This window comes from Phacochoerus africanus, chromosome 10 (genome assembly GCF_016906955.1).
Source record: "Phacochoerus africanus isolate WHEZ1 chromosome 10, ROS_Pafr_v1, whole genome shotgun sequence".
NCBI classification, from domain to species: domain Eukaryota; kingdom Metazoa; phylum Chordata; class Mammalia; order Artiodactyla; family Suidae; genus Phacochoerus; species Phacochoerus africanus.
This window is the reverse complement of record NC_062553.1, coordinates 81,683,395-81,702,814: the sequence shown is the minus strand read 5'-3', so window position 1 is coordinate 81,702,814 and position 19,420 is coordinate 81,683,395.

Genomic DNA, 19,420 nt, shown 5'->3' with positions numbered 1-19,420 from the left:
TTAATAGTCGGGTGTACAGTTTTTCTTTTTTTGCTTTTTAGGGCCACACCTGAAGCATATAGAAGTTCCAGGATTCACGGTTCAATCAGAACTGCAGCTGCTGGCCTGCACCACAGCCATAGCAACTCAGGATCTGAACCATGTTTGCAACCTATACCACAGGTCACAGCAATGCTGGATCCTTAACTCACTGAGCCAGGAATTAAACCCACATCCTCGTGAATACTAGTTGGGTCCATAACCCAGTGAGCCACAACAGGAACTCCCTAAAAAAATTTTATGGCCCCATTTGTGGCATACGGAAGTTCCCAGGCCAGGGACTGAACCTGACATGGAGCTGCAATCAGCAACAGCAGATCCTTAACCCAGGACCAGGCTGAGGATTGAACCTGTACCTCTGCAGCAAGGCAAGCCACTGCAGTCAGATTCTTAACCCACTGTGCCACAGCGGGAACTTCACATGTGTGTTTTTTAACAGCCTCTATATTGGTTCTGCTCAACCATGATTGTCGTCATCTCCATGGTGTGAGGCGCTGATCTCTGTGACCAGATGGCACCACTGGAGAGCTTGACACAAAGCTGTTAAAGGTGACGCTCTCCTTTCATGGAATGGAGCTAGAACATTGGAAAACTGCACGTGCCTTTTCCTGCCACAGCCCTTGCTTCTCCTCTACATGAGACTGTTAGCAGGACCCAGGTTGTTCTCTAGGTTGGCGCTCAGGATTGCTTTACACAACCTGGGCCAGTGTCTGGGGCTCTGCAGCACGAAGAGAATTAAACCATGAACTGGGCTGAGACATACCCTGCAAAGGCTCTGAGATATCATAACCACTTGTTCTCTCAAGCAAGGAGTTACTTCCTATGGTGCCTCTCTAATCACGCAAAAGCTACTCCAATTGTATCAGTATATAAGAAGCTTTCTTCTATCAAGATGGCATAAACATTTAAAATTACTGCATGCACAGCATTCAAAGGAGTACCTTCAAGAAGAATGCTCAATAAAAAGACCACCCAAAATTGTTCTAGTTACAGAACTATGAATTTTAGAGGTCGGTTGTTTATATCGACTACCTAGGATTCACTGTGCAATTCAAATATGTAGCATAACAAGTCTTTTTATTGTCACCGTTGTCACATTCTTGCGATTCATTCACTCATTCATTCATTCATCATTGAGTTTCTTTAATGGGTAGGGCATTGTGTTGGGTACTAGACACACTTAATCATATAAATGTGATACAGTAAGGAATAAAGAGTGGTTAAGTTCTATGTCAGGGGCAAACTGAGACCACTAAGTGCCTGTCTTCATGACCAGATTAATGATTCACCCTGACCTTATCCCCTTTTTGTGCTTCTCCATACCTACCCTGGGCACACGCACCTTTGTGTGCTAATGAAGGCGATGCTACTTTCCATTCCTTTCTTTGCTGTCTCCTCAGAAACACAGTATATTTGAAATCCCGAGAAATTGATTTAAGCCATGGGATTTCCTAGAGGAATGGTGATTTAATGGTACTGCTGAAACACTAGTCAATGACTTAAGACTCTTAGAGAACCTGCCGCTAAATTATCTGCCACTTGTTTGAAAAGAAACTCAAAGCAAGAGTTCCCGGCATGGCTCAGTGGAAATGAATCTGACTAGTATCCATGAGGATGCAAGTTTGATCCCTGGCCTCACTCAGTGGGTTAAGGATCTGGCATTGTCGTGAGCTGTGGTGTAGGTCTCAGACGCGGCTTGGATCCTGCGTTGCTGTGGCTGTGGCTGTGGAGTAGGCCGGCAGCTGCAGCTCCAATTCGACCCCTAGCCTGGGAACTTCCATATGCCACACGTGCAGCCCTAAAAAAAGAGACAAAAACAAACAAACAAACAAACAAAAAACAATGGAAACTCAAAGCAACCACAGTCTTTGCAAATATATGAACATGGAAATAGCGGCTTAGCTGGAATATGGGAGGGAAGGCTGGAGAGAGCTGGATGCAAGAGGTTGGGCGACTCTAACAGGGGGGTCTATGCCGAGGAGAGCTAACTTCAACATGACCCTGCCCTTGCTACTGGGAAGAGGACCAGAGCGAGTCCCAGTGAAACCCACCAGCAGGCGAGAGCCTCTCGAGTTGGATGCAGAGACTTTCATTCTTGTGCGCAGTTATTTAGGCTGAAAATGGAAACGTTGTGACTGTGAGGCAGATCTCATTCATGCATAATTGAAACCCCCAAGGGTAAAATAGTGAGGCACAATGGATGACATCTGATAAAAAGAGAGCAAGGCAAGAGAAGAAGTTAAAAACAAGATACAAGACCCTGGGGACCACCGAGAAGAATACCTGACACAGCCCAAATAATCTCAAATAAAAATATCCAAATTACCAGACAATGCAAATATAAAGACAAATGCATGGAAGAGGCATGAGGATTGGGGATGGGAAAAAAATGCTTAGAATATGAAACACTCCAGAGGGATGAGTCATCGGCGAGTGAAACTCTCACTCTAACGAAATGCAGCCACAATAGCATGTATATAGTGTTCTCATATACCCAGGAACTAAACAGATTTAAACTAGCACAAGATCTGTTGTCTTTGAAGAAATTATATTTCTATATAATATGTACATGATACATAGTATACATGTATATATAAAACAATGGACCCATATATATGCATAAATATTAAAATACCCTTTACTGAGAAAATGGTGTGTGTACATGTATTTGTTGTGTACATGTGTGTACATGTGTGTAACTATTGGCTTCCTAGTTATGAAGGATCATTTCCATGTCATTAGAGACATTTACAGAGAAGTAAGTATTGTGACAAGAATTTTAAGGAGAAAAGTGACTGCCTGGGAAACAGGGAACAGGTCTTGTCCATTTTTTCTGGCCCACTCACAGCTCGCTTATTGAGTACCTGCCATGGACCAGGCACAATTCTGGATCCTTGGGACTATTCCATTTTATCCCCACAAGAACTTCCTGAAAGGCATTATTATTTCCACTCTAGGATAGAGATCTGAGGCTCAGAGACATTAAGCCACATAGCCTTGTCTGGTATAAACTCTTCCCATTACACACTTCATTCCCTTTGAGAGATGAAAAGGGAAGGCTGCCTAGGAAAGTTCTCTCAAGCAACTGTCTAGTGCTGCGCTAGAAGTGATCTGTAGTCACTCATATGATGTACATGTTCATTATACAACATGAATGCTGCAAAATAAAGCTACCTTTATTTCCCTTTGTTAAAAAATAATGAGAGAGAGTAGGAAACTGTTAGGTTACATAATGATTCTGCAGTTTGGTTCTGTATTTCAGCCCATTCTCGTGCCTGTTCTTATCTCTGCAATGAGAAAGAAATCTGAAGAGGTGAATCCCATATCAATGGGCATATGAGGTAGTTGTAGGGAAGTGATCCATGCCAGCTACCCTCTGAGCTTACCATATATGACCTTATTAACTAAGAAAGTAGTAATGAAGCATCTAACTTCATGCAGGTTATTAATTACTCTTACATACAAGGCATTGAGAGTTCAAAGAACTATAAGTCATAGTTCCTGCCTTCTGGAACTATGAGACCTGTGTGTAAACGTGAACATATGCGTACTTATGTATAAGACAAGTGATAAACTCCTCGTGGGAGACATGAGCGGTAAGTACAACAGGAATTAGAGACCAGAAAGATCATGGAAGGCTTGAGTTCATTCTGCTTCTAGCACATGTGCCCGTCAAGTTTGTTATCCATGCAGCAAACATTGCTATCTCTGCACTTTTCTGACCAGTTAAAAACAACTTCACTTTCAGGAATCATGGTCTCAGATTCTGGAGGACTTATTAAGGTACCAGGGAAAGTTGGTCCAAGCCTGTCACAAATGTGGAAACTGGGATTCAGAGGGGCTTAAGTAAGGGAAAGAAGGGGGGAAATGGGTAGGTTTAAAAGACCACTCTGAGGTCCACTGATAAACTCTTGGAGGTCTAGGGGAACACTATCAACGATAATTGATCAATATGTGACCATATTGCATTGCAAAATGATACCACAGTAATTGATGATGACTTTCAGAATGCTATCAGTAAAATGGAAAGTAAGTGGGAATTCAAGAGAAGAAGGACAGTTAAAAGCTCCATCTGGAGAGGAACACCAATTTTACTAATTCAAATTCACATTCTAGTACTGTCACTGACTTTCTAGACATTAGTTTATTCATCTACTTTATGGGATTAATGATGATAGCTTCATAACAATTGTAAAGGGATAAAATAAAATATTCTGTTATAAAGCGATAGATACATAGCAATTATTGAATAAAAGTTAGAAATTTTGATTAGGAATAGATAATAGAAAGGATAAAAAACATTTTTACTAAAGTTAATTAAAGCTTAAATTTTTTAAATAAGATGCTAAAGTAAGATCAAAATCTCATCTCATTTTGGAGTTTCTTGGTTGCCTAGCACTTAAGAATATGGAATTGTCACTGTTGTGACTCAGGTTTAAGCTCTGGCCTGGAAACTTCTGTACGCCGTGGGTATGGCCAAAAGAAAATGTCATCTCATTTTAATGGACAATACTTTAGTCTGCTATAGAAATTCTGTAAGTGAAAAGAAAACACTCGGATAAGTAACATTTATGGAATTGAACAATAGTTGTCTTACATTCACTTCCTCATTGTGGATCAGACTTTACCATACATGTGCTAGGCTTTGAGGCTGCAGAAGAGTAGAAATTGCTTAAGTTCTTGATTCAGACAGACAAGGGTTGAATCTCACTAGACACAGGACTCTAGGCAAGTCTGAGAACCTCCCAGAGAGTCAGATTAACTATCATTAAATATTCACTACGCAATAAGTAGCTAACAAGGAACTCCCCTTGTGGCCCAGTGGGTTAAGGATCCAGCATTGCTGCCGCAGCTATGGCAAGTGGCATGAGTTTGATCCCTGAACTGGGAACTTCCACATGCCGTGGGTGCAGCCAAAAAAAAATTAGCTGACAGCTGTCTTCCTTCAAGGCTCTGATTAGCTACCTACAGTTTCCTTCCTTGTTTTCTTGTGGCCCCCAACTCGAAAACCCATGATAGATTCTCTTGTCCTGGTTCATATGTAGAGCAGTACCCATAGTCTTCTGACCTGCCATCGAATTGGCATTAAATGGGTAACTATTGGAGTTCCCGTCATGGCTCAGTGGTTAACGAATCTGACCAGGAACCATGAGGTTGCAGGTTCCCTGGCCTCACTCAGTGGGTTAAGGATCTGGCATTGCCATGAGCTGTGGTGTAGGTCACAGGCACGGCTTGGATCTGGCATTGCTGTGGCTGTGGTGTAGACCGGCAGCTGCAGCTACAATTCGACCCCTAGCCTGGGAAACTCCATATGCTGCGGGTGCTGCCCTAGAAAAAAAGACAAAAAAAAAAAGCCAAAACCCAAAAACCTAAACGGTTAACTATTGCCAGAGAGGGACTCTTCCTCAAAGAGAAGTATGGGCCAGGTCTACCAAGAATTTTCTTTTCCTTCTTTGTAGAACTATATGTAGCTCTGTGTGTTTGTTGGTGTGTGTAAAGAGCTCAAGTAGATTTTAGGAGTCTCAGAGAGGCCTCTATACTATGATATGAAAAATCATATCCCTCTGGAAATTTGGCTTATGGCTGTGGCTCCAGTGATAATCTAAACTATGTCTGCTATGGGGCTCCACAGTATTCTTTTTCACTGACTCATTTATTAATCAATTCTACATAATTCACCAAACACTTGCTATTTTCCAGGCACAATTATAGGCTTAAAGTCAGAATATTTAGTGGAGTAAAGGCCCACAGGCAATTATTTTTATAATTTGAGTATGTGGGGTTGAGAGTCTGCATAAAAAGAGTTGGGAAAGAAGGGAATGCACATGAAGTTGAGTCTACTGCTTCATATAATCCACCTCCAGAAATTTGTATTGGAGTCCTGTGTAAAGAGGTCTTGAAACAAAAAGCTAAAGAAACTATTTTTATGAGATTCCATGAGACAGAGGCACACGGGGTTACTTTGCTGTCTACATGTGACTCAGGGTTAGAAGTGAAAACACTGTCCTGACTGCCGGGTAGAATGGCTTTCAGTCACTGAAGAACCCAATGGCTGTGTCCCTAATATTCTCAAGGGGGTACAGAGTACTTTTGGTTTGGGTGCCAAGAATGCCATGAAGAGCACGAGGAACAATGGTCATAGTGAGGGGGGCTGCAGAGAGCATGTGAAGAAAAGGGCCGGCTGGACGGGGGACCATGGTGCATCCATTACAGATTGTAACTAGCTAACCTGTACCTAAGCACATGCAAGATATTCCCCGAGGCTTTAGAAATTATGGAGTGAGATTTTGCAAGGGGATGAGATGATGCATGAACACACAGAGTCAAAGCCAGTGAGAGGAGGGTCAGCACTGTTCCTATGATCCCTCATCTGAAGTAATTGTCATGTCTGGGGAACTATTTCCATCTAATTCCGGATGCACTAGGGTTAACAACATGTTACCACTGGAAGAGGTCAAAAGATCTTGTTAGTCCTTTCAACCAGAGGACCATGGAGTTTAATCTCATTGCTATCCTAAAATCAAGCTATGATCCAATTCTGCTTCTCTAGAGGAATACTGGATGCATTAAACTGCATTTTCATTGGGATTTCAAAATGTTTGTGCTCTGACAAGGCACTCACCTTAAGGTCTTTTGATTAAATCTCCATTTCCAAAGTCTTAGGAAGAGCAAATAAGCTGTTTTCATTTTTTCCAAAATTTTACTGAAGTATAGTTGATTTACAGTGTTGGGTTATTTCTGCTATACAATAAAGTGATTCAACAATGAAAATATACACATCCATTCTTTGTCAGATTCTTTTCCCACCTAGGTTATCACAGAATATTGGGTAGAGTCCCCTGTGCTACACAGCAGGTCTTTGACCATCCGTTCCCTACATAATAGCGTGCACATGCCAGTCCCAAACTCCCAATCCATCCCTCCCCTCCAGTGTCAGTTTCGAATGACAGAAGAAAAGTAAAAAGAGGATGATGTTTGCTGCTATGATTGTTTTTTTTTTTTTTAAGTGTAGGACATTCAAGGAGGGTAATGTCCACATATACTGATAAAGATCTGCACAGACTTAAAGTAGCACAGTGATGTGGTAAGTCTGGAAGAGGAGCAAGCACATTAATAGACAATGTTGAAAAATGCCAGCAGGTGGCTAGGAAAGCCCAGACAAGATGTTAATCTAGACTTGAGAGAGAACCTCACCCTCAACCTTCCTCTCCTCATCTCAGCTAAACACAATTTCCTTTCACTTTTCTCAGATTGCCAATTCCTACCACCACCACCCCCCAACCCCCAAAACTCCTGTATCCCATCAAGCTTGGAGGATATTTTTTCTTTTTTCTTTTGCTTTTATAGCTGCACCCTCAGCATATGGAGGTTCCCAGGCTAGGGGTCGAGTCAGAGTCACAGCCACAGCAACTCCGGATCCAAGCCGAGTCTATGACCTACACCACAGCTCTGAGCAACTCCAAATCCTTAACTCACTGAGTGAGGCCAGGGATAGAACCCACATCTTCATGGATTCTAGTTGGGTTCATTAACTGCTCAGCCACAAAGGGAACTCTCAAGCTTGGAGTATTAAACGGTGAGGTGGGAAGGAACCTTGAGTTCTGGAACAGGAGTCTCTGCCCTCAGTCTTCTTCTACAGATTGGCTGCAATGGGCAAAACCAGCCAGCCTGATCCTTGTTCTCTTTCAATGGGTGTCACATAATTTAATCTATAAATATCTGCATATACGCTACAAGAGAACAAAATGTGAACTGGATAGAAATATACGCTTCTAAATATGCTCCTTTCCATTATTAACCAATATGTACCCTGTACACGGAGGATACATACAAAGCACTGTATCATTGGTTTAAAAAGGCAATTTGGCTTCCACTATGTTAATCCAAATGTTCCAATTAGTGCTTTCATAATTATGTATAATTCAGTTTGCATGTACGCATGAAATGTTTATTTCCATAATTGTAACAAGCACTTAAATTAATTACACTCTAACCTCTTGATTCTATGGGCCAACTGTTGAGTCTTTTTGTTAATATTTTAAAGTCATGCCTTTTTATTTTTGAATTCCTCCCCTCACCACCCTCCGTCTTTGATGTGTTGTTTCTTATCCTTGTTTGGAAATCTCTATGGAATCTTCTCAGAATAATCTTGCAGTTTTCTTTTATGACTGAAACTTTGCATTTTAACAGTTGTCTAGAGATAGTTTCTTCCTTGTGAAATATCAGTTTTAATAACAGGAAAAGAAAAATGCCATAAATCTGCACTAACCACACAAAGCTGAAGTCTCTGAGAGACGAATTAACATGGAGACTCTACACGGGTTTTTCCATAATTAGAGGATATGATTGCATGGAGCCATGACTGCTCTGGCCTTGAAGCCATTTCCCAGGACAGCCAGCAGTTATTACAGCCTGGAGTACCTTTCTGATAGTCTACGCCTCTAGCTATTGAAGCTGTTTTTCAAATCCAGGTCTCTTAATTTCACAAAAAGCATCACCTTGGATGCTCAACGCTTCCCTGCTAATACTGGGAGATAACCCTCAGAGAGAAGATAGTTAGAAATTCCTAATTTGTTGTTCATTTACCCATAAAAGGTTAGGAATATCCTGGCCTCTGATTATATGAACCAGGCAGAGGGCAGACCTGAGCTCCCCCGGTGCCCTAGTTAACTGCCTGTCCTATTAGCAAGGTGACCAACATTCTCTGCACAGCACATGAGTTGGCAGTTTTCTTGTGGCTTTGAGGGTTTGTTTTGGGGTTTTTTGTTTTTGTTTTTGTTTTTTGTCTCAATGAATTATGGATAACAAACATACTACAGAAAGGATTGTTATTTTTCGTTTCAGTACAGTGCTCAGTATACCATCAACATGCAATAAATGCTAAATGTTAGCCATGATTTCAGAGGAAAAACTCCTAGGAGAGCTTTTTATCACCAATAGCCATAAAGTTCTAATTTTTTTTTTTCCTTTTTTTCCCTGTGCCCATGGCATGTGGAAGTTCCCGGGCCAGGAAATTGATCCTGAGCCACAGCAATGACAATGCCAAATCCTTAACCACTAGGCGACCAGAGAACTCCCAAAGTTGGACTTTCTGATACATAATTGCTTGTATGATCTGAATGTAATGCAGGATTATAGACAATTATGAAGTAGCTCATTTCAATATATTCCTTTTTTTTAAATGAGTGCTGATGAAATTTTGATGCAGTAAGTTTGCAGAAACATAAAGTTCTGCCTGGTGGGCTTACTATTAAATAAGCAACATACAATATAAACGACAAGAGAAAACTTATCAGTCAAGATAGTTGACTTGGCATTTCGTTATCCTTCACCTATTCTTTCTGTTCTTCCAATTCAAGCATTTAATTTGGCCAAATGGGCAAATTGAGTCCTGAACAAAAGTCTCTTTAAACGGGAGTGGGTCTTTTAAAAGATTTTTTTCCACTATAGTTTATTCCCAAATATTGAATAGAGTTCCCTGTGCTATATAGTAGGACCTTGTTGGTTATCTATTTTATACACAATAGCTTGCATCTGCCAGTCCCAAACTCATGATTTATCTCCCCCCCATACTTTCCCCTTTGGTAACCACAAGTTTGTTTTCTATGTCTGTGAGTCTGTTTCTGTTCTATAAATAAGTTCATTTGTATCATATTTTGATTCCACATACAAGTGATATCATATGATATTTGTCTTCAAGTTACTTGACTTAGTACAATAATCTCTAGGTCCATCCACGTTGCTGCAAGTGGCATTATTTCATTCTTTTTTATGGCTGAGTAACATTCCAGTGTATATATGTACCATGTCTTTTTTATCCATTCCTCTGTTGATGGATGTTTAGGTTGCTTCCATGTCTTGGCTATTGTAAATAGTGCTGCAATAAACATTTGGGTGTGTACATCTTTTCAAATTAATGTTTGTAGTTTTTATTGTTGGATAATATTTCGTTGTATGAATATGCCACAATTTTTCAAATCAATTCATGGGTTAATGGATATTTGTGTTGTTTCTGTTTTGTTTTTTAATTTTTTATAAATAAAACTCATGATAACTTGAGTATAAGTCCTTGTGTGGACACACCTATATGTGTACTTTTTATCTTGGGAAAACACTTAGGAATAGCATTGCTAGGCCACATGGTAAAAATATGTTTCACTTTATGGATGCCAAGCTATTTTCACATTCCCAACAGCAACACCAAGAGTTCCTATTGCTTCAAATTCTTGGCAATACTTGGTATTCATTGCCATTCTTTCTACTATAGCCCTTCAGTTGGGGGTGTAATTTGCATTTCCTTAACGACTGATGATATTGCATCTTTTTCTGCATGTTTGCCATTTATATATTTTGCATATATTCTTTGGTGAAGAGGCAATGCAAAGCTTTTAACTGTCTTTTTAATCAGGTTGTTTTGTCTTATTATTAAGTTGTAGAAGTTTTTTTTATATATTCTGTAAACAAATCTTTTGCCAGATGTACGTTTTGTGAATTGTATTCTCTTGGTGGCTTGTTTTTTTATCTTCTTAACTATACCTTTCAAGAGAAAATGTTTTTAATTTTGATGAACTCAATTTAACAGTTTTTTCCTTTAAAATCTGTGTTTTTTGTATCCTTGAAATGAGGCACAAAAACTAGTTAGAAATCTTTGCCTAACTCAAGGTCACAAAAATTTCTATGTTTTCTTCCAGAAGTTTTATAGATTTATCCTGGCATTTAGAACTGTGATCCATTTCAAGTTAAACTTTTATAGATAGAGTAAGGCAAGGATCAAGTTTCTTTTTCTTTTCTTGTTTTTTTTTTTTTTTTAATTTAAGATTATCTAGTTGTTCCAGAACTTTTCTTTTTTTCTTTTTTTGAGTGTCCTTGGCCCCTTTATGGAAAATCAAAATCAATTAACCATCTATGAGTGAGTCTACTTCTCAGCTCTCCACTGTGTTCCATTGATTTGTATGTTTAAACTTACTAGAATCCTTATTAACTTTAGAGTAAGTCAAAGTGTGAATCTTCTGACTTTGTTGTTGTGTTTTTTTTCCCAAAATAGTTGGCTATTGTAGTTTCTTTGATTGTCTCTGCACTTGCAGAATTAGCCTGTCCAAATCATTTTTGCATTAAATCTCTAAATAATTTTTAGGATAATGGACATCTTAGCAATACTCAGTCTTCCAACCCATGGAAAAGACATACCTCTCATTTATTCAGTTTCTCCTTGATCTGTCTTGTAATGCATTGAAGCTTTCAGTGTATAGGTCTTGCACATATTTTGTTAAATTTTCCCTATGTGTTTTATATTTTAATGCTTATTTGTATGATTTTGTTTAATGTCAATTTCTAATTGCTTTTTCTAGCATATAAAAATACAATTAATTTTTGAAAGCTGCAGTGTTGCTTAACTCATTTACTAATGTTGGCATGGTTTTTTGTTTGTTTCTACATAGACAATTATGTTGTCTATGAATAAAAACAATTTTACTTAAACATTTCTAAACTGGAAAAACAGGTATCTTTGCCTTGTTCCCAATCTTGGGGGAAAACACTCAGTTTTTTACCATTTAAAAGTATGACGTTATCTGAATATTTTAGTAGAAGTCATTCATCATGTTAAGGAAGTTTCTGCCTTCTTTACTAAGAATTTCACTTTTTACCAAAAATGGATAATTTCATTAAATGTTTACCTTTTAAAAAACTCTATTACTATGAGTTATAATAATTTATTTTAGTATGGTAAGGTAATGCATTACTAAGTTAAATCCTTTTCTATTTATACATCACATATGTTTTATATTGTCCATCTTATATATGCTGGATTTGATTTGCTAAATTTTTAAGAGTTTTCATCTGGTTTTGGTACTACTATAATGTTGGCTCCACAGCATGAGTTGAGACGTTTACCCTCTTCTTCTATTATCTAAAATAGTTTATGTAAAACTGGTATTTTTTTCTGCCTTCTATTTTTGGTAGAATTCACAAGTGAAGCCATCTCAGCTTGGGGTTTTCTTTGTGAATCTTAATTCAAGGGTACAGGGCTCCCTTTGTCCCATCCTATTAGTTTTACCCACATATTTATCATTTTCTTTTGTTCATTATTACTTTTATTGTATCTCACGGTTTTTTTTTACAGGATCATATAATTTTCCTGCTTCTTAAAATAAATATTTTAGGAATTCCACTTTGAGTGTCCACTTGTATTTAATGCTCAGAGGAAAACTTCCACAGGGTGCAGCACCATAATTGTCCACTTACTAGAATCTGTAGCCATATGGTCTTTTATCTCGTTGTAGGTGATATTTTCATGCTCCTAATGAGGGCCTGAACTTCCTTTTGTATACTATATTTCTTTCCTTTTTGCTCTTGAAGGATGTTGCTCCAGCCATTTTCTCCCACTATACTATATTTTTGGGTTCATTCCTATCAGCGTACAAGTAGGCAATTATTTCTACCATCCTTAAAGCAATGGTCTCTTGAATTTGCATCCAAATTTTTATAGTTAGGGTTTAACCACAGAAGTAGAACCAGTAGGCTACACACACACAAACACACACACACACACAGATATATATAAGAGGTAGAAATGGCATACACAACTACAGGGCCTGGTTGAACAGACTCTGTGCAAATGTCTCTGTGTCAAATGCTCAAGCCCAAGTGCATAGGCAGTCAGCCAAGATGGGAAAACAGGAGTGTTCTTAGGTGTCACTGCTGTGGCACAGGTTTGACCCCTGGCCCGGGAACTTCCACATGCTGCTGGTGCAGCCAAAAAAAGAGAGAAGTGATTCCTTAAAAAGAAAAAAACAATAAATATTTCTTTTAAAAAAAACTTAAAAAAAAAAAGGGGGGAAATGATGAGCAGGCTGGACCCCCACAAGGACAGACTGCAACTTGTCTCCATTCTTGTTGCCTCTGACCTTGATCTCCACGGCCTCTCCTTCAGGACTCTTTTTCATGGTGATGAGCACACACACCTGACCCCAGGAACTGCAGAAACTGAAGGAAGAACAAGGGGCAAAGAGAGAAAAATTGAAGGCTCATCTGTTGCTTCGAGTGACTGAAGCACATCAGCAGGTCGGGAAGAACACAGTGGCTGGTGACACACCAGAATATGGACGTGTTTTACAGGGTTTCTTTCCCTCTGCTGTCTAGAGTCTCTGAAGCTTAGGGAAGTTAGGAGATAGTCCTTATTTTTCTCCCTTTTCCCCACCCCCACACCAGAGGAACTAACCTAGGAGAGGGAGGGACAGTAGGTACTGGAGACCCAGGCCACATTAGAGCCTGTAGTCATAAATCCCACTTACATTGGGAGTAGGAAAGAAAAGCTTTGGATGTGACTGAGACAGAGATGGCAAAGATTGATTTTAAATACACGAATGGTACCGGACAAGTAGCTGAAATTAGCTGAAATGTGACAGAATTCTGCCAAGGTGTTGAGGAGAGGTTGAGTCCGGCAGCAGTGGGTGAGAAGGTTTTCAGGCGGTCTTGACTAAAGGCATGAAGACCAAGCAAGAAGCCGATGAAGATCAGTCAAAAGGTGAGAAGGGTCTAATTTTCCTTATACCTTTGTTAGAAATATGACTCTGGCTAGAATAAAAAGGGAAGAGATACATGAACAATGTTGGCACAGAAGAATTAAGAGATGTGTTCACGGTCACATGGTTGGGACCATGAGTCAGAAAACGAACCTGCTATTCTCAAGTGTCATTATTTCCATGGACAAGGCATTAAACTTCACTGAACCCTGGTTTCCTTCTGTAAGGAGTGGGTGATATTGATCTTAAGGGCTCAAGCAAGAGGACTTATGAGAAAACATTTTGTTTCTGTTTTGGCCCAGCCCCCAGCATGTATAAGTTCCCAGGCCTGGGAACCCAGCCCCAGCAGGAACCAGAGCCACAGCAGTGACAATGCTGGATCCTTCACCACTAGACCACCAGGGAAGTCTGAGAAAGCATTTTGAGAACTTCATTTTATTTTATTTGTTTTAGGGCTGCACCCATGGCATATGGAAGTTTCCAGGCTAGGGGTTGAACTGGAGCTGCAGCTGCCAGCCTACACCACAGCCACAGCACCATGGGATCCGAGCTGTGTCTGTGAGGATCGAAGCTGAGTCTTCATGGATACTAGCTGGGGTCTTTGCTGCGGAGCCACAACAGGAACTACCCATTTTGAAAGCTTTAAAATGTCAGATAGTATTATCTTAAAAACCAATAAAATTAACTTGATTTTTGTATTTTAAACCTTTAAAATGTTTTCTTTATTTCAGGCTTGTGAGGCTAGATGGTCAGGGAAATAGGGAAGAGAATTAAGAGTAAATGGGAGAACTGTTATTTGCCCATCATTTTGGCCAATATGAAGAGACAGGGAGGAAGAAAAGAGCCCCTCATCCGACTGCCTGAGCGCTCACAGGCACAGCTTTCATTCTCCTGGCAGGTGGATCGCACAGCCTCCATCCAGCGTAGCCTCATTTACACACAGTTTTGCAGATAAGGATGCTGCAGTTTCTCACTTGCGAAAATATTTCCAAAGCCACTAATAAAAAGGTAACTTGCAACGTGCTATGAGAGATGACAAACGCGTCTTGGGATGAATGATGGGTAAAGAATTGTCATTTCTCTTCTCAAAATCAGGCTCTCGCCAACTCATGTGGCTTGGCACCTGTGGCTTGTTAGCAATTATGTGGGGGAAGCCGGCCCATTCAAAGTTGCCCCTGTAGAGAGAGGTTTTAGGCTTTGCCTTCAGTCTATCTTGATGTGGTTTCTGTGCACACCAAGATGTACTTGAGAAGAAGCTTTACAATCAGTTTTCTTTCTCTTTTCCACATTTTCTCCCATTTTGTTTTTAAAAGTTTGTGATTAGCTTTTATTTCATGACTTAAAGCAATTATTTCGGGTGTGATGATTTAGATGCACTTGGACTTTGTTTTGGAATAAATTCTTTGCTACTGATTCATATTAGAAATGGTAGTTGTGCCTCAAAAATGTTTTGAAGTTGTTTGGGCCACAACAGTACCTTGTTTCTTGAGAAGTAATATTAACAATAATAAGAAAAATTGGAGTTCCCTTCGTGGCTCAGTGGTTAACAAATCTGACTAGGAGCCATGAGGTTGCGGGTTCGATCCCTGGCCTTGCTCAGTGGGTTAAGGATCCGGCGTTGTCGTGAGCTGTGGTGTAGGTCATAGACGCGGTTCGGATCTGGCATTGCTATGGCTCTGGTGTAGGCTGGAAGCTACAGCTCCGATTGGACCCCTAGCCTGGGAGCCTCCATATGCTGCGGGAGTGGCCCAAGAAAAGGCAAAAAGACCAAAAAAAAAGAAAGAAAAATTTATTCCTCTACTTAAAAGGTAACGGGCACTGTTCCAAATACTTTATATGAATTACCTCATTTAATCCTCACTATACGGCTATGATTATCCCCATTTTTCACATGAGAAAACCGAGGCACAGGGCTGTTAGGTATTTTAGCTATTTTATATATATATATATATATATATATATATATATATATATATATATATAATATACATACTTATATTTTACAAAAATGCAAAGTTATACAAACTGCCCAATTATTCTCCCTAAATCACAACACTAATTCCGTAACTCACTAGCCCCGAAATCTTTCAATAAATACCCTTTGTCTATTAAATTAAGTGTAAATACCCTCGCCTGAGATACCAAAGCTCTCAAATTTTGATCTTAGCTCCCTTTTCCTCCTCTGTTTTCCAGCAATTTCTTAACACAATAGCCCTCGACCAGGAAGATTTTGTGCCCTGGGGGATATTTAGCAATGTCTACAGATGTTTTGGGCTGTCACGACTGGAGAGAGATTACTGGCGTCTAATAGGTAGAAGTCAGTGACCCTGCTAAACATTCTGATGCAAAGGACAATCACTGCCCACAACAAGGAATTATTAGGTCCAAACTATCCGTAGTACCAAGATTGGAAAACCTTCACCTAACTTAACTTTAAAAACCCTGACCTAACTTTAATCTCTGGCCAAACCAGACAATTTGTGGTTTCTTAAATAGTCTCTGTGTGTTTCACCTTTGTAGGATTCTTTCCAGTATTCCTTCACTAAATGATCACAGCCCAACTACTATGTGCCAGGCCCTACTCTGTGTAAGACATGATCTCTGGTCTCACACTGACCAGCCTTTGGAGGGGATCCCCCTCCAATACAAAGAACTGCCTGCTCTTCAAGGCTCCTCTCAAATGCCATTTTCCTTCCTAAGTTACATCTTTGCTCTTTCGTAGTTTTCAAAAAAATAAAACGAGGCTCTTGATATTAAATACAAATCGATAAGAAAACTTACTCCTATATGATGATGTTAATATGAATATTTAAGTGCCATTTTTCACCTCGGAAGTGCTTAAAATCTTCTCAAACTTAGCATTCTTGGTGTTATAGAGCAGCTTAATTTTTATTCCCAGTAAGTTTTTTTTTTTTTAAATCACAGTTTTGGAAGTGAAAGTAGTAGGTCACCTAAGTCGCAGTGAGCATATTAGAGTAGTTGAAGAGGATGTGAGAGGCTGTGTAAACAGGCTAAGAGCCTGGTTTCACTTCAGCTATAATCATTTTAAAATCGATTCAATAAGAATTTACTGAGTGCCATTATGGGTCAGCCACTCTCTTAGATGCTAAGATTTGAAAGAAATGCCTCATGTTCTTTCTTACAACAAGTTCAAGTAAATGTTTTTTATACTTTTATTCTAGAAGTAGAGGAATCCCTTACTTGGATAAACATTCTGATGACCAGGTAAATGGAGAGGCGATAATGGGTGTAAGTAAGGAGGCATTGCTTCTTCTTAGCAATAAGAAAAACTTATGACGAGGAAACAAGGAATGCATGAATTATTGAGGGTCTTCGCCATGACACTGATTATGCGGAAGTGGACAACAGGATGTAGAAGTGACTTAGAGGACTAAGAGGTCCACATTTAAAGGGATGAATCCATATTTGTCTGCCATTCCAAAAATATTTCTTAATATACCTAAACCTCAAAATTGTTGCATGTGACTACAATTAGAATCATGAATGTAGATGACACATACCTTAAAGTTTTGGCCCTCCCCTCTTTGTTCAGGCTCCCAGATTTCTGGTCATTTCTGCCTTCTTGTTCAGACTCAAGTCACTGAAATCTGCCCTTTAGTTGCACGATCTTATGCCTTCAACTGAAAAAACAAACAGATGAAAGAAAGAAAAAAAGTCACTCTTTATAGGCAGATTATGCAAATGATGGGTGAGCCCCAGTGCGTCTATCAAGAGCCACAAGACACGTGTTGGTGCCCTCCAAATTCTGTGTGCTTCTTGGGAATTCTCTCCTTACATAACTTCACTGGAGGTGGGGGCTTGAGTAATTCAAAGGGAAGAAGGGAATGGGAGAAAGAAAAGAGGAAGAATGGAAAATTAACCACTAGAGCACAAAACAATTCCTTTGAATCAAGAAGGAAGAAATGACACAGTTCTGGGGATAAAGTTCCTGGTAGCATCCTACCAGGTCGTAAGAACAATTCCACATCAAGTTTCTCAAATTTTAGTGGCCCTAATAATCATAGGGGTGCTTATTATAAATATAGCTTTCCCTGCAATACCATCTCCAACTTCAGTGTTTGTATGAATCATCTGAGAATCTGATTAAAAGGCAGATTCTAAATCAGTAGGCCTGAGAAGGGCCCTGAGAGCTGCCATTCTAATGATGTACATGTCCATAAATTGACTGTATTTTGAGGAGCAGGGCAAGACAGCACTGCTTTGAAAGCTTTGCTGCTCACTGCAATCACCCAAGGAGTTTTAAAATTGCTGCAGCCTGAGTTCCATTCTTAGAGATTTCTATTTAATTGACTCAAGGATTTTTTAAAGGTCCTCTAGTGGCTCAAATCCATAGCAGAGTCTGAGAACCATTGTGCTAGATGTGTTAATTTCTTGACAGCCCACACCTACCTCCCAGCCAAGCCTGAGTCCTTCCCCAGTGCCCTTCCTCGGCCGTGGACCTGGAGCAATGAGGTTCCATGGGAAATGATTCTGGTCCCAGGAGGACACTGCGGATTATCCAAATTGGATTATGTTAAATAGCAAAGAACCCTTGTTGTCTAGAAGCAGGGCTGGGTGGGTCCCTGTGGAAAACCATGAGCACCTGGTAAATTAATCCTCTTGGACCCTTGGAATCTAAAGCTTTGCTTCTCCTTTCTGGCCCTTAAGTTTAGGTGTATCCACTCCACTATGTGGGCAAGCTGTCCTACCTTACATCCCAAAGAAAGACAGGAATCTCCCCTGGCCTGTCTTTTAGAGGGCCTTACACAGATGCACTTAGAGCGCATAAACCAGAGCAGAGATGCCTGAGGTGAATGGGGGAGAGCAAGGACAAAAGAGAAAATTTTACATTTACTGCTGATAATGGAGCATCCAAGTGGCATTGGCAACTGATCTTGACTGTGTTACCCTACAAGTGAGAGTCCTCGGCATTGCAGCCCTCCATCTACATGGGGGATGTGGGTTGTGTGTGACTGTAGACTGGGGTGTCAGATAGTGTACACACCCATGGAGCCAGAATTTCCCACGTCTGAAACTATTTTACAACGTTCCCCATTTTGCCACGGGCTGGCTTGTTGCTTTCAGAAATAAGCATTACCAGACAATGTTCAAAGAACTCATTGTGTGACTACATCAAGGACCAGCAATATCTGTATGTTGGTCTAAGCCAGGAGCATGCCACATTCTCAGAAAATGCCATCTGTCACAGCATCTTTTCTTGATTTCATAGATTCCCCCCAAAACAATCATGATCATGGCTCCTAAAATTCAAGGCGTTAGGTATTTATAAAAAGAACTTCATATGTGAGATGAGGACATTGTCTGCTGAATTTTTAAACACAGTTCATGGGGCCCCCTATCGTCAGAATGAGTTTCATGCTGAGATCTTTTTTTTTTTCTTGAATAAGTTTAGAGCTGGCATGGCAGATAATGAGAACACTTAGCATGCACAGCAAGGCGGGAGTTAATGTCTCTGGCTGACATTATTTCTTATCGAGCTGAATATGGAAGAAAGGAAAAGTAATGTTTGCAACTTCTGTCTGTATCAGTTTCATCAGAGGAAAAAATATTACAAGGGACAAAATCAAATACCCTGCGTGAATTTTTAAAAATTTATTTTATAATAGGCATTATTCTGACTTTGAATCCTCAAGAAAGACTTAAGATGCTGTGGTTGGTTCAGTACCTGTAGTCCAATAAAGCTGTTTTTCTGTTCATGGCATGGTACTGGCTTGTTAAGCCTCAGCGAAAGGTCACCTGACACTCTAGTCAATTCTCTTTGAGCATGAAGCTTTGAAAGGAAAACTTATCACAAAACACAGGGTCCCTTTCTGTACTGCCTGGTCTCAGTGAGACGC